Source organism: Nomascus leucogenys, unplaced genomic scaffold, assembly GCF_006542625.1.
Source record: "Nomascus leucogenys isolate Asia unplaced genomic scaffold, Asia_NLE_v1 Super-Scaffold_249, whole genome shotgun sequence".
NCBI lineage: Eukaryota > Metazoa > Chordata > Mammalia > Primates > Hylobatidae > Nomascus > Nomascus leucogenys.
In genome coordinates this window covers 999,473-1,015,295 of record NW_022095768.1, presented here as the reverse complement: position 1 = coordinate 1,015,295, position 15,823 = coordinate 999,473, and the positions used below count along the sequence as shown (strand labels likewise).

At 42.2% G+C, this 15,823-nt stretch overlaps 1 long non-coding RNA gene across 1 annotated transcript; it reads right to left on the bottom strand.

Annotated features, from left to right (window-relative positions):
• Positions 1 to 1,136: 1,136 nt before the first annotated feature.
• Positions 1,137 to 14,065, bottom strand: LOC105739101. The gene is made up of 5 exons (XR_001114970.1): positions 13,930 to 14,065; positions 11,065 to 11,346; positions 10,688 to 10,949; positions 6,603 to 6,767; positions 1,137 to 1,320 (listed from the first exon to the last, which is right to left on the bottom strand). It is a non-coding gene; the product is annotated as an uncharacterized LOC105739101 (long non-coding RNA).
• Between the last annotated feature and the right edge of the window lie 1,758 nt (positions 14,066 to 15,823).

The window sequence follows — 15,823 nt, the reverse complement described above, 5'->3', positions numbered from 1 at the left end:
CTTTGTTACTTGAAGCATGCTATTGCACTTGCCTAAACTTCGGTTTGCTCATCTGTAAAATGGGAGCAATAACAGTGCCCACCTCATAGGACTGATGGGAGAATGTAATGAGCTAAAGAATGTAAACCACTGATAAATATCTGATAAAAGCTTGCAATGATAAGATGCCATTATTAATTACTATAATGCTAATGTCTAAAGGAGCCCCAGGTGGCATGGAGCTATACCCTGTGGACTTGTGATCTCTCTCTGTTTCATGCCAAATGGAAAGCATACAGTCATGAATCAGGGTTTGAGTGTGAGAGCAGACAAGGAGTGAGATTTAAATATTCATTAGTCAGGGTTCATCTAGGTCCCTGGGGACAGGAGAGGCTCCTCACGATTAATTTCAGGGGCCTTTTCCCTGAGATGGGTGGGGAAACTCTGCTATGGTCATGTACACCTTATTAAGCACTGCTTGAAATCCTCCCTACCACAAAAGTGCTGTGATTTCAAGATTTCCCTCTTTTATGGGAAAACCATAGCACAAGAATCTACACTGTAAACCCTACACCTACTTAAGCCCAGAAGGAGCCTGTTACCTCATAGAAGAATCTTATTTTGCCTTCAAAAGAAGCAGTTATCAAGTGCTTGCTGGGCTTCAGCTGTTTTCACATCCGTTTTATTTTGAAACGCAACTGCCCTGCACATCTTGTAACCCTTGATTGATAGGCGAGGCACCCGAGAACATGGGAGCGAATGCATGTGCTTGTTTTTATAGAATTTGGGGCATTGGAAAACGGAAGCTAGGTGCTTCTGGGTCTCAGAAATTTGCACGTCAGAACCCCTCCTAAGGGGCGTCATATGTGTCTCTGAGTCTTGTATAAAGAGATATCTAAGCAGGAGTGGAAGAATGTTTTTTAAAAAGTAACAAAGTCAGGCCTAGTCGATGGAGTCTGAATGACTCATTATAACATAACATTTTCCCCTGTCTCTCAAAACAGGAGAATTAGCTCACTAACTATTATATAAGCTCTTTGAGGACAGAGAACAAGTCTAATTGAGCATTACATCCTCAAAGACTGGCAGAAATCTCAAAACATCAGAGATGCTCAAAACTATGGAAAGAAAAAAAAATGTCCTCAAAGAAAACTTCAGCGCATATTCTTCTTTTTATTTAAGTATCCACTGATTTACTTTCATGGGCCAGGCTCTTGGGTACAATGTGCATGAGGCAGTTCAGGTCCCCACCATCCTGGGACTTGGTCTAACTAGTACTTCTGCACAAATGAGCTTCCAACAGTTACATAGTCTCTGATATTGCAAGATGAACCATAGGCCCTTAAAGAAGAAAAGAAAAAAAAAGAAAAAGAATACTTAACAATTGCATGCTTTGTGTTTCGTGCCAGAACGGACCAGAAACTACTAGCAATTATGTCGAAGCCATTAGTGCAAAGCCAATTTGCTTCTAGAGTTACAGTTGCACTCCAGGAACTTGAGCTACACTCCAGAGAGATCATTAGTTGCTGTAGACATGTTACTGAGGGCAGTGGTGTCATTTCCAGTCTGGAATGCCCTCAGTCAAGTGTGGGAGCAGAAAATGGGGGTCAAAATAATTAACCTCGCGTGATTTTGGCAAGACTTCTTGCAAAATCACCCATATACACTTAACATTTCTTTCAGTTGAATAATCTCAATGTATCAGTTTTATCAAAATATTTCTCTTTTTCTCTTTTATTTTCCCACCTAGCTGACTTTTTTTTTTCTGCCTTTCAATACAAACACCTTTAACTTACTTTCTTTTATTCCCTTCTCTCTTCCCATCCCCAATAATAGATGATTGTAACTAATGGAACTCACAAGTATTGCTGGTTGATGCCTTTGCTAGGATTTTCAGTACCATAATCCTCTCACCAGATCATAACTCTCAGGAGAAAACACCTAATTTCTCCCTTTGTAAAACTTTCCTTGACTTCATTTCAATTAAATCACTTTCACTGACCCCAGGCCTCCATTAACTATTTCCATCCAAATCATCTGTTTCACCACTCCGTGCCCAAGGCTGTGGCAGACATCCCGGCAGCATCCCAACTGACCGAGGAGATGACAGAGTGGGGCTGGCGGGGGTTCAGGAATCAGCTCTGGGTTCCAATACTGTTTCCACCAGTCACTACTGGAGATGGGTCCTTCAACAGCTCATCGGTAGAATGAGGATAACAACATTTATCAGCTTGTAAGAAATAAAATGGATAAGTATGTGAAGTTTCTATCAGAGTGTGGATTTTGATTAGCCTTAATTCCATCCTCTTCATTCAACAAACATGTCCTGAAATCCACCTATATGTGAAGTGTTGCACAAGACATAAGTTTGCCAGCTGGGTGCATTGGCTGACCTCTGTAATCCAGCACTTTGAGAGGCTGAGGCAGGAGGATCGCCTGAGCCCAGGAGTTTGAGACCAGCCTGGGCAACATGGTGAGATCCTGTCTCTACAAAAAATTTAGAACTTAGCCAAGCACGGTGGCATGTGCCTATGGTCTCAGCTCCTCAGGAGGCTGAAGAAGGAGGATTGCTTGAGCCCAGGAGTTTGAGGCTGCAGTGAATTGTGATCATGCTGCTACACTCCAGTCTGGGTGATAGAGCAAGACCCTGTCTCAATAAATAAATAAATAAGTAAAATATTTAAATAAAAAATTTTGCAACTGGTATGAGATATTTCAGTAATTGGGGTATAATTACAGTCCCATATTTTTGTTGTTATTAAATGAATCACTCAAGCCATTTCTCCTAATCACCATGAAGTCCAAAATCTCTCTCCTTGCTTCTTGATATTATTTTATCTTCCCTGTATTTATTCTCACCACTCATCCAAGAGCTCCAGGGCTTTGTCAGTTACTCTTGCTTTACAGGGATGCCCAATCTTTTGGCTTCCCTGGTCCACATTGGAATAAGACTTTGTCTTGGGCCACACGTAAAATACACGAACACTAACGATAGCTGATGAGAAAAAAAAAGAAAAAAAGTAAAAACATGTTTATAATGTTTTGAGAAAGTTTGCAAATTTGTGTCGGGCCACATTCAAAGCTGTCCTGAGCGGCGGGCCAGATAAGCTTGCTTTAAAATATCAGTCAGGCCGGGCCCGGTGGCTCACGCCTGTAATCCCAGCACTTTGGGAGGCCGAGGGCGGGTGGATCACAAGGTCAGGAGTTCAAGACCAGCCTGGCCAAGAGGGTGAAACCCCGTATCTACTAAAAATACAAAAAATTAGCCGGGTGCTGTGAAAGGCGCTTGTAATCCCAGCTACTCGGGAGGCTGAGGCAGGAGAATCGCTTGAACTCGGAGGGCGGAGGTTGCAGTGAGCTGAGATTGTGCCACTGCACTCCAGCCTCACAACAGTGAGACTCCGTCTCAAAAAAAAAAAAAAAAAAAAAAAATCAATCAGGGCCATCTTCTCCAAGGCCAAGTGCAATTGCCCCCAACTACCACCAGAGGTCACTGTGGAAGAATGATCTCATACAGGTCTAGGGACACTTCCCAGCACAGCCAAGGCCATGCTGGTGCCGGCCTAGATCACCGCACAGTGGGGAGCTGCGGTTATATTTCCCTTAGTTCACAAGTACACACGTTCAACTGCTGTTATTCAAGTCTATACACCGTGTCAGGGGAACCAGGTGCTGAGACCCTTCCAGACTCATGTACACACTGAGCTTCAACTAGGTCTCCCTGAGCAATCTACCTGGCCCCTTCTCTCCAGCCCATGAACCCTGGTGAGTGCCACCACTCTCTGCCTTGCTTATTTCCCTCATCAAATGTTTCTAGGATCATAGTTACCATCTTGTTCCCTTTCGGCCACGTGGAGCTACAGGTTCCATTTGCAGATTGGTCTACACCTTCCCAGGTCCCTACATAATAAAAAGAGACAGCTGCTATTTCTCAAAAAGTGCCTCCAACAGTATCCATCCCTCTTCCTGACAACACACACACAAAGTCCTTGTTACAACCTCAGGAAAATGACTGCCTCTCATAAAAGAAAATGTGGTTGTCCTTCACAGAGAAGGGCCACAGCTTTTTTTTTTTTTTTTTTTTTTTTCCCTAAATGATTGCTGTTGTATCTGGCCAGATGCTCAGTCTTAGGTGCTAAAAACATAAAACAAGCAAACAAAATATTGCCCTGGAGAAGCTTAAAATCCAGAGAAGAAGTCAAGAAACTCCCAGACCACTCCAGGCAGGAAGGAATTGCCCTGTTTGATTAATTGTCATCCCATCAGACATGCCTCCAAGGAGACCAAGACATCCTGAGTACCAAGGACCATGAGAAGAAGATGGCTGAGGAGGCATATGAACAAAAGGAACCTTGAACAAGCAGACCTCTGTCATTGCCCTATGGGCTCTTTCTACCTGCTGCACAGACAAAACCAATTCACTGAGACCATGGTACTGCAGTAGAGAAAGAGTTTAATTAATGCAGAGCTAGCTAAGCAGAAGAATGGGAGTTATACTTGAAATCAATCTCCCCAGGAACTTAGAAGCTAGGATTTTTATGGATAATTAGGTGGACAGGGGGCTAGGGAATGGATGCTGCTGATCAGTTGGGGATGAACTCATAAGGATTCAGTCCTCATGTGCTGAGTCTGCCTCTGGGTGGGATCAGTTGAGTCATGAGTCCCAGATATGGATGGAGTCATTTGGCTGTCGGAATGCAAAAATCTTAAAAACATTTCAAAGAGCAATCTGAGGGTCTACAGTGGTGACATTATCTATAGAAGCAGCTGAGGAAGTCACGGATCTGGTGACCTTTGGCCACATGACTCCTGAGCAGCAAGGGATTATAGAAAGGCAAGCTAGGAGACAATGACTAGTAAGCCTTCAGCTACATCTACATCTTTGCAGAATTCAGGCCCCTCCCATAATCCTACTCTTGTGGCCTTTCATTAGACTTACAAAGGAAATTTCAGTCCCTGAGCAAGCAGGGGATTCATTTTAGGGAGGAATTATTATCATCCATGCTTCAAAGTTAAATATAAACTAAATTGCTCCTATGGTTAGCTTAGCCTATGCCCAGCCTGTGAAGCTAGAAGGAAGATGGGGTCAACCATGCTAGACTTCTCCCACTCTTGTAATCTTTGCAAAGGCAGTTTCAACCCCACCCCAGCCACCCCATCAGGAGTTATAGCCCTTCATGCAGTTTTAGGGAGGAATGAGGCTCATGAGTTAGCTGTGGGTAGGCCAGGAGAAAAGCCAATTTCAAAATCCATCTGCCTTTACCATCCCTCGCACATTGTGAATAAATGCAGAACTAAGGAAGTGAAGTGAGTGATATCAAGGACAAACATCCCCTCACCTTCTAGTTAATTCCTTTTGACAACACAAGGCCTGAGGCACTTCAGCCTTAAACTGTGTTCAATGCCTTTGCTTTATTTCCAAGGAAATGCAGCAAGGATGTTGCCATGATGTGCATACTCAGGATGTGGGAAAATGCAAGGAGGAGGGGTTCGAAGGCTTTGCATAAATAAATCAAATGAGGTTGAGCAACTGTTGAAATATGAGGAAATTGCTTCCAGCAGTTTAAAGTCTCGGCTTGACTCGTAATTTAACCTTGAATATAGTTTTCAAAAATCATTAAATCCCCAAAGTCTTCATCTCTAGCAGTGATTAGCCATGATGCAGTAAGCAGAAAGTTAATATATTTATTTATGAGAAGGTATGTAATGCACGAAAAATCTATTCATTCAGTACTCATGTAGTGAATAGTGACTGATTGCTTGCTCAGTTACTAGCACTGTGCTAAGTGCTGAGAGGTAGGATAGTGAACAAACACAGTCTCCTTCCCCCCAAGGAGCTTACAATCTAATAGCAGGAGGGGACAAGGAGTCAACGTTTATGGAATACTGCTGCATGCCAGAAATTCTGCTAGGAATTTTTCACACATTAACCCCTGCAAGAACCATGCAATTTTCCCTGTATTATGTATTAGTCAAGTGGTGCAGCTGTCTGGGGTAAATACCCAGGGTTCATCATCTCACGCCAAGAAGATGATGGACACGGGCACACACAAGGAGTGAGTTTAGGAGTGGAGATTTAATAGGCAAAGGAAAGAGAAAAGAGAACAGCTCTCTCTTGTGAGAGAGAGGGCTGCCCGAATGGGAATTCTGGCCCATGGTTGAGTGCACCAGATTTTATAGACAGGCTTGAGGAAGCAGTGTCTGATTTACATAGGGCCCACAGATTGGTTGGACCAGGTGTGATATTTACATAGCATGTGGGGAACACAGGCCACCCCACCCTAATCTTATGCAAATGGGCTTGTCACTTGGCTGGTGCCATGTTGTCTGCTCCTTACTGTACACACAGCTGGCAAAGAGAAGGGAACATGGAGCCACCATTTTGAACATTCCTAGTCCCAGGTAGCCTTCACTCGTGCAAGCTTCCAGCTTGCTTGTTTATGTCTGCCGCTCAATTTTACAGGTTGCTGTTTGTTAGAAAAGAAAATGATTTTGGGGCTAATTTTCCTTAAAAAAGGAAAACCTTACCTAGGGCTTCCATATCCTCACTATCTGCCTAAATAATTTCTCCTTAAGTCCTATATCATTAGTAAACTCAGGCACTAAGAGGTTAAATAGTTCACCCAATGCCACCTGGTTACAAATGGAAGATCCAGACTTCAAACCATGGTCTGTTTAATTCCAAAATCTGTGCACTTCTTATCACTTTCTTCAAGGACAGAGCCAAACAGGAACAGAGGCTGCCCAACTCCCTTCTGTACTGAGCTCTGTTTTCCTGGTTTGCCCATCTGTGTAACAAAATGGTAAGTGCAAATGTTAGTCGGGCCTAAGCAAGTCATGGTCCTCTTCCTAACAAAGTGAAGAGTTTTATTTTAATTTAGAGTTATATTAAGAAAACTAAAGAGATGAGATGAGAAGGTAAGAACTCTCTCTTAAGGATAATAGGAAGGAAACGATGTGTTAACAACATCAATAGTTACTATAGTGCTTGCTGTGCACCAAGCACATGCTATGAATAGGGCATGAATGGCTTAAAATTCTCAAACAACCCCATGGGGTAGATATGGTTATCATCCTCACTTTACAGAAGAGAAAAGTGAAATGTGGAAAAGATAAGGAACTTGCTCAAGGTTACACAGCTGGTTAGTGGAAGAGCTGGATTTGACTCCAGGGTCTAGAGTATTAGAATGAGAAGCAGTCATTGTACTGATGGCAGTAAAGACAGACAGATAGATAGATAGATGGATAGATAGATGGATAGATAGATAGATAGATAGATAGATAGATAGATAGATAATAGATAGGTAGATAGGTAGATAGATAATAGATGGATCATAATCTGAAGTACACAAAGACCTACCCTCCAGTCGAGATTTGAGCCTGCTACTCTGGCAACATAAAGGCAAGATGGTCCCTGTGCCAATGGTCTACCAAGATTGACCCCAGCCCTTCTCCCAGGGAAGAAGGTCTTGCATCTGTGGTCATCTCTACATAGTTATTGTGTATCTGGGAACTCATGGCTCTGCTGCTTCTTTGGTGACACAGCACCCTGATCCTACTTATCTGACTTGTAGCAGAGAAGAAAGCAACTCCTGTGCAGAGCTCTCAAAACTTGTCTTCTGAATGTGCGTCACTGAATGGGACCTTGGTAGGGCTGTCCCCTTATTGGTTCTTGGCACATTTCACCAAGAGGTGGGAGTGGGTGGGGAAGGGCAAAACTTCAGTGTTACAGGGTATTCTTTCTCTTCCAAGATAAACGCAGTTAAACCTGAATGGGTTGATTGCTGATGCTCCGAAGCCAAACTCTTACTTGCCTCACTTCCTAGCTTGTGTCATCTCACCCTGTAAGTCTGAAAATACTGGATCACTGCCCATAGTAAAACAGCTAACATTATTTACAGAGCAATAACATAATTAGCATCCAAACCTTAGATACTTTGCAAATGTAAAGGGAGCCATTCAACAATTACCCTGGAAAAACAGGAAAAACAGGACTATCCTAGACACATCAGATATAAAGTCACCCTGCTTCTATAGGACCATCTACATGACAGGCACAAAGTGTCACACGTGTATGAACCCATTTAATCCTCATGGCAGCCTTTTTTATGTAGGAAGAATTATCATCATTTCTATGTTACTAATGAAGCAACTGACCGTCAAAATCCCATAGCCAGAAAGCAGACATTGCTCTTAACCTCTGTGTTATATTTTCCATCCCCCTCAAACCAGCCATCCCCCAGCAAAAGAAAGGTATGCCTTTTCCTCTGGTCCTAAGCTTGCCTTCTGACAGAAGCTTGGAGAAGAAGACAAATGAAGAAAAGTGTGGGCAGAGAAGAGGGCAGCCAAGCCTATGATAGGAAGAAGGGCCACAGGATCTTTCTAGTGCCAATCTCTAGTCGCATCACACATCTTTATGACTTCAGATGGGCATCTGGGGCCTTGAGGTCACAAAGTGAATAATGATGCTTACATTCCTGCATCTGCTTTTGAGGCTCACCCTGTTAAAACCACGGGTAAGGATAACATGGGAAGATTTATGGTTCTCAGCCTCAGTACCTACCTGCCCCACCTGATGGCCCTCCCATCTCTCCTCAAGCAATTGTTCAGTGACACCCATGCAGCCTCCCAGTTGCCATGGAAATGGCAAGAATGCCTCTAATAGGAAGTAAGAATGGAAGAAGCTGATTGTGCAGTTTCCTCAAGCAATTCCTGAGCAAATTCTCCAATTACCCTTTGCATCCAGAGTCAAGGATTTCTCTGGGTTACAAGAACGGCACTGAGGCTTTCAACATCCTCACCCTGACAAGCTGGTTGCCTCCTTTTGCCCAGCAGTGCCACAGCACTACTATGCACAGCAACTCAGCTCCCTTCTTTCAGCTGGATTCCTTTTGTAAGACTGTAATTCTGAAACACCCAGTGAAACTGGAACAGGAACAAGAAAGGAGATTCTTCTGTGATTACCCCAAACCATTTGTTGTCTGTAGAAAACTTACACTGGCGCATCCATGGGCAGGGCATGAAGAGAGAGTTGACAGAGGAGCTCGACCCTCTCATCTTCCCAGAGATCTAAAGAGCAGGTGTGGTAAGGACCATCACTGAGGTCAATCAGAAATATCTGCTTGCTCTTGCCTTCATGAGAGATGGCTCTATTTAGCCACACAGACACATCCTTTTTCTACCTAGGCCTACCAACCTAATAGGAAATGGAGGCTCTGAAGACTAGTTTTACAAGGGGTAAAGGAAAGTCTAGGAGGAAAATGGGAAGGAGAGTGGAGAAGTTGGGCAGCAAGAGAGCAGAAGCATTGAAAATGTTTGGGACAAGATGGGAGAGAGCCAAGGTCAGGGTGCTAGTGGGGTCAGATGGGAGAAGAGGGTACAGAGCAACTGGGCATCTGAAGGCCTGTCCAGCCCTGGGGTGCCCACTCCTGTGTCGTCAAGCAGCTCGCTCCCTTCCTCAGACCTCGGATTTTGCCTCCATGGAGATCTCTTCCATCTCTGACATTTAATGTTCTAGAGATAGAGTGAAAAGACACAGGTAGTTGAAGCAGTATCAGAAAGTTTCAGAAATGCCCGCAGAGCAGCAGAGGCTTGGGCTCCAAAAAACACACTGCAGGGACACTTCTTCCCACGATTTTCTAAGGACCAGATGTGCCCTTCTTATACTGGATATTAATCCCAAACTCCCTTATCATACATTTAAACTGTTTGCCTAACTGTCCAACTGTTAATTAGGCGTGTAACTGGGGAATCAGGGACAATGTGCAAATGAGCAAATAATCCCCAAACTTTATTTCTGTTATTGCCTACAACTTCCCACAAACATTGAGTAGCCAAGCTGAATTTTTTGCCCTACAGTCATTTCCTTTCCCATCTCATTTTCTAATCCAAACGTTTGAGGGTCAAGTGCTTAGGGCCTTATGTAAACCACCAGCTGGAAAACAGTCCTCAGCAAAATAGAGGCACGAATAAGAAACAAACATACATGTAGACAGACAAATTATTGTTGTGTGAGACTCATCTTTGATTTCAATTTGGGAACTGAGTTGAGTTCAATGCTGTCTCTTCATCTGTTTCTGTTACAACTGCAGGAAGCAGAGAGTTTCTGACTTCTCAACATGGTAAAACAAACAAACAATCAAACAAAAACAAAACACTAAGCCCCTCACCCCACAGGTGACTGTCAAGCCTTTGTTCCCTTTGCTGCCACTGAAGCCAGACTGGGGCATCTGACTAAGTTTCTGGGCTCTCTCCTACCTCTATGAAGTAATTCTAGGCTCACTGAGAAGTGACTCCTCCCACTACAGCTTACCCCCGAATGCATCAGGCCCACAACTGACCATAATAGACTTCCTTTCTCCTTTCTGTCTGTTCCCTATGGAGCAGTGGAGAAGGTTCATTTGCATATATCTTCATTTATTGTCCTTCCAAAGCCTTTGATACCGAGCACGCTAAGATGGGTATCCTCATTTTACAAAGATCAAGGCAGAGAGAAGAGAAGGGACTAGCCTAGGATCACACAATTGACATGTCATTGCTGTGAGTATTTGAAATGCAGGTTTGACTCCCAAACCTATGCTCTCCAACACTCTGCTTCCAGGTTTTCAGGTCCTGATTGTTGGAGAAGAGAGGGCAAGGGGTGGAGTTGGAGGTAGGAGGAAGTAGGTCAGAAATAAAAAAATATACTAGAGAAAGAGATGTTTCTTACTCTATTCTGCAATTTTTCCTTGCGTCTTCTTTCCCTTCTTGGCTGAGAGCATGCATTATTTATCCCTCACACACAGAATTTTTGCAGTCATAATAAAGGTCAGAAGGGGAGGAGAGAGTTATCTAAATCTGCACTATATCCAGGTGCACTTAGAATGACATATTGAGTCTAATGGAATCTTTTGAGAAACAAAACAAAGACATGAGCCTCAATGTTTCTTTCTTCAGTTTTTCCTTTCTTCTTCTTCTTTCCTCCCTTTCTCCTTTTCTTCCAAAAAAAAAAAAAATTTGCAGGCAAGTTGGCACCCATTCCAGACCCATTGCCATTCCTCCCTTCCTGAACTGTCCTTTGAGATAAGCTCAGTGCTCTTTTCATACCTAAATCAGGGAGCCTGGGATGAGCTATGTCACTCTAATGCATTCTGGTGTAAGCTTTCCTTTCTCTGATTTTGGAACCCCCTTGGATAGCTTCAAAGTTCTCTTTTAAAATCCTCAAACCTATTCACTTAAATTAAAACAATAAATATGTGCTCTGTAGCATTCGGCAAGAGTGATTTTGGGGATATTAAGGCATAAAAGCAAACAGATGGGATGTTGCAGTTCCAGAAAAGATGGACCCCCTTCAGGCGGGTACTTGCCAGTTCTGTGATGCGCCTCCATCTACAAACAACAGGGACATTTTCGTTACTGGTTACCGACCTTTTTGTTCTCCTAGGGTGAGAATCCCTGACCTGATTTTCAGTCATGTTCAGCCACAGTAAGCTGTCAAGTTGGTCTGTCTGCATTAGAGCCAGAAGACCTGCTGCTTTTACAAAAGATCCCTGAATATAGGGCTATTTAGGTTTTTTTGTAGTATCTGAAGGAAATGAGCCTGGCTCAGGAAAAGGGGTTCAGAAGTGTTTCATTCCACTCTCATTTCTAGGACCCCACAAAAAACAACCACCAAAAAGATAAAATATTGTTTTAATTGCTGAAGCAAGGAAACTAGCAAATGTCTCCAAACAATAAATTATTAATTATAACTGCCAAATGCTGTCTTGATGGAGATGTGAGAACCAGGTGGGAGACCACATTTACTGCCTCCAGTATCTGGAAGGGTGAGGATTTCCCTAGGGGAACTGTCCTTGTCCCAAAGTTGATACCCAGGGATTCTCTGAGTGGAGTGGCAGTGTCTGGCATCATCTACAAGCTACAAGAGAGGTGGACGTACATTGTAGAGAACAAATTCATGTGGAATGGAGAAGAGTGGCTTTAGGAGTAATGATGGTAATACATATTTTTAGATATCCAGATAATGAATAAATGACAATATAGCATAAAGATAAAAAATAAGGTTGTACAATATTGAAGGAGAACAAAGTTGGAGATGTTACCTGATTTTAAGACTTACTATCAAGCTACAATAATCAAGACTGCATGGTACTAGGGAAGAAAGAGACAAATGGATCCATGGAACAGAATAGAGGGCTCGGAAATAGACCTACAAAAATATAACCTGCTGATCTTTGACAACGGAGCAAAAGCAATAAAATGGAGGAAAAAAAAAGTCTTTTCAACAAATAGAGCTGGAACAACCGAACATGCACATGCAAAAAAAAAAAAAAAAAAAAAAAAAACTCATGAATGTAGACACAGACCTTACACCTTTACCCAAAATTAACTGAAAATGGATCAAAGACCTAAGTATAAAATATGCAAAATGACAAAACTCCTGGACGATAATAGGAGAAAATCTAGATGACCTTGAATGCAGAGATAATTTTAGAAACAACACCAAAGGCATAATCCAGAAAAAAGAATTGTTAAGTTCAACTTCGGTAAAATTAAAAACTTTTGCTCTGCAAAAGACCCTGTCAAGAGAACACTGTGGTGTTACCTGGCCACATCCTGAAGAAAATAATTGCAAAAGGCACATCTATTTGATAAAGAACTCTTATCCAAAATATACAAAGAATACTTAAAACTCAACAAAAAGAAAACAAACCTGATTCTTAAAAAAATGATACAAAGACTTTAACAGAAATCTCACCAAAGATGTTCAGATGGCAAATAATTACATAAAAAGATGTTCCGCATCATATGCCATCAGAGAAATACAAATCAAAACAACAGTGCAATACACTGTACACTTATTAGAATGACCAAAATGCAGAACACCAACAAATTCTGGCTAGAATGTGAAGCAACAGGAACTGTCATTCATTGTTGGTATTGATGCAAAATGGCACAGCCACTTTGGAAGACAGTTTGGTGGGTTTTAACGAAACTAAATATACTCTTACTATGAGATATAGCAATCATGCTCCTTGGTATTTACCCAAAGGAGTTGAAAACTTACATCTACAAAATCTTGCTCACTTTTATTTATAGTGGCTTTATTCATAATTGCCAAAACTTGGAAGCAACCAAGATGTCCTTTAGTCAGTGAGTGAATAAATAAACTACCATACACGAGACAATGGAATATTATTCAGCACTAAAAATAAATGAGCCATGAACAGACTTGGAGAAAATTTAAATGCACATTACTAAGTGAAAGAAACCAGTCTGAAGAGGCTACATCCTGTATGATTCCAAATATATGACATTCTGGAAAAGGCAAACCTACGAAGACAGTAAGAAGATCAGTGGTTTTCAAGGATTAGTAGGAGGGAGAGATGAATTGGCAGAGTACAGAGGAGTTTTAGGGCAGTGAATCTATTCTGTATGATACTATAATCATAGATACATGTCATTATACATTTGTCTAAACACATAGAATGTACAATGCCAACAGTGAGCACTAACATAAACTTTGGGTGATAATGGTGTGTCAATGTAGGTTCCTCAGTTGTAACAAATGTGCCCCTCTGGTGGGGGATGTTGATAATGGGGGAGGCTGTGCAGGTGGGGCAGGGGTTATATGAGAAGTCTCTTCCACTCAATTTTGCTGGGAAACCAAAACTGCTCCAAAAAAAAGTGTATTAATAAAAATAATTTTATTAGAGAAGGATGAAGAAGAAGAAGAGAGAGAAAGGGAAGGAGAAGAAGGAGATGAAAAAGAAGTCTGGATTCAGAGATGGAAAGTAAATTTTAGTTGACCGTTTCCCTTGTGCCAGGCACTGTGCTAGATACTTTAAATATACATCTTATTTTGCTTTCTTCTCAAAATAGTGCAAGATCAAGATTCTTATCTCTGTTATGTATAATTGATAGTTATAGAAGTTAGATCATTATAACAAGGTCAAACAACTAGTAACAGACATTTTAACTCAGCTGTACTGATGGCAAAGCCCAAGCTCCTTCAATTACATCCTGCTCCTCCTCCTCCTCATCATCACTCACAGCACCTTCATCTTCGTCATCACCGACATGCATTGAGCTCTCAGATGCATCATCCCTGTGAACACACAATCTTTTTATTTAATTCTTGCAACAACTCCATTTTGTAGTCAAATACACTGGTGTTCAGACAAACTTAAATAACACTTTCCAGATCGCACATCTGGTAAGCAGCAGAGCCCAGAGCTATCTGATTCCTTGCTTTTAACCATGCTGATCTAATGTTTCTCACTATTTTCAGATAAAGCCCATGGTTCTACTTACTGGATAACAAATCATTTTTCCTCTCTTGGCCGTAGCCTCCTCATCTACAAAATGAGCAGTTTGTATTAAATGATTTAAGATTCCTTTCCAATCTAATCTGACAAACTAATCTAATTTCAGAGCAGCCGCATGGAGGGAATGTTTTTGCTTTGGGTTTGTATTTCTGAAATAACCTGTCTTCTCCCTTCCCAGGAGACCAGCAGTAAATACACAGATGGATAAGACGCAGAAGAACCTACAAATCCTGTACAACGAAATCATGTGGCAAGAACGTGGTTATTCTGAGAAACAGAATAAAGCAGCATTTTGCTGTGCCTTTTCACACAGCTGCCAATCAATGGTACACGCTGGCATACTTTCAGAATAGCTGCTCTGTTTAACCCGATGACCCAGAGGCAGCAATTTGGAGCTTAGCAAGTTACATCCCATGACATCCAGGATGCCCTCTCCACCTACCTGCACCCAGTCAATCGCCAAGTCACAGGGATTTCACCTCTGGAATAATTTCAGTCACCACCCCCATTCCAAGTGGCTTTGTCCAGGCTCTTATCTCTTAGCTGGACTATAGCAGTAACCTCCTAACTGCCTCTGCACACTATAGTCCTCCCTCCTCTGGGCTATTAGAGTAATATTTTTCTTTTATTATTATTATTACCATTATTATACTTTAAGTTTTAGGGTACATCATGTGCGCAATGTGCAGGTTTGTTACATATGTATCCATGTGCCATGTTGTTTTGCTGCACCCATTAACTCGTCATTTAGCATTAGGTATATCTTCTAATGCTGTCCCTCCCCCCTCCCCCCATCCCACAACAGTCCCCGGAGTGTGATGTTCCCCTTCCTGTGTCCATGTGTTCTCATTGTTCAATTCTCACCTATGAGTGAGAACATGTGGTGTTTGGTTTTCTGTCCGTGCGATAGTTTACTGAGAATGACGGTTTCCAGTTTCATCCATGTCCCTACAAAGGACATGAACTCATCATTTTTTATGGCTGCATAGTATTCCATGGCGTATATGTGCCACATTTTCTTAATCCAGTCTATCATTGTTGGACATTTGGGTTGGTTCCAAGTCTTTGCTATTGTGAATTGTGCTGCAATAAACATACGTGTGCATGTGTCTTTATAGCAGCATGATTTATAGTCCTTTGGGTATATACCCAGTAATGGGATGGCTGGGTCAAATGGTATTTCTAGTTCTAGATCCCTGAGGAATAGAGTAATATTTTTCAAATGCAAGTCTGATCATGACACGCTCTTCTTTTTTTTTTTTTTTGACATGGAGTCTTGCTCTGTCTCCCAGGCTGGAGTGCAGTGGAGTGATCTCAGCTCACTGCAAGCTCCGCCTCCCAGGTTCATGCCATTCTCCTCCCTCAGCCTCCCAAGTAGCTGGGACTAAAGGTGCCCGCCACCATGCCAGGCTAATTTTTTGTATTTTTAGTAGAGACAGGGTTTCACCATGTTAGCCAGGATGGTCTCAATCTCCTGACCTCGTGATCCGCCCACCTTGGCCTCCCAAAGTGCTGGGATTACAGGTGTGAGCCACTGC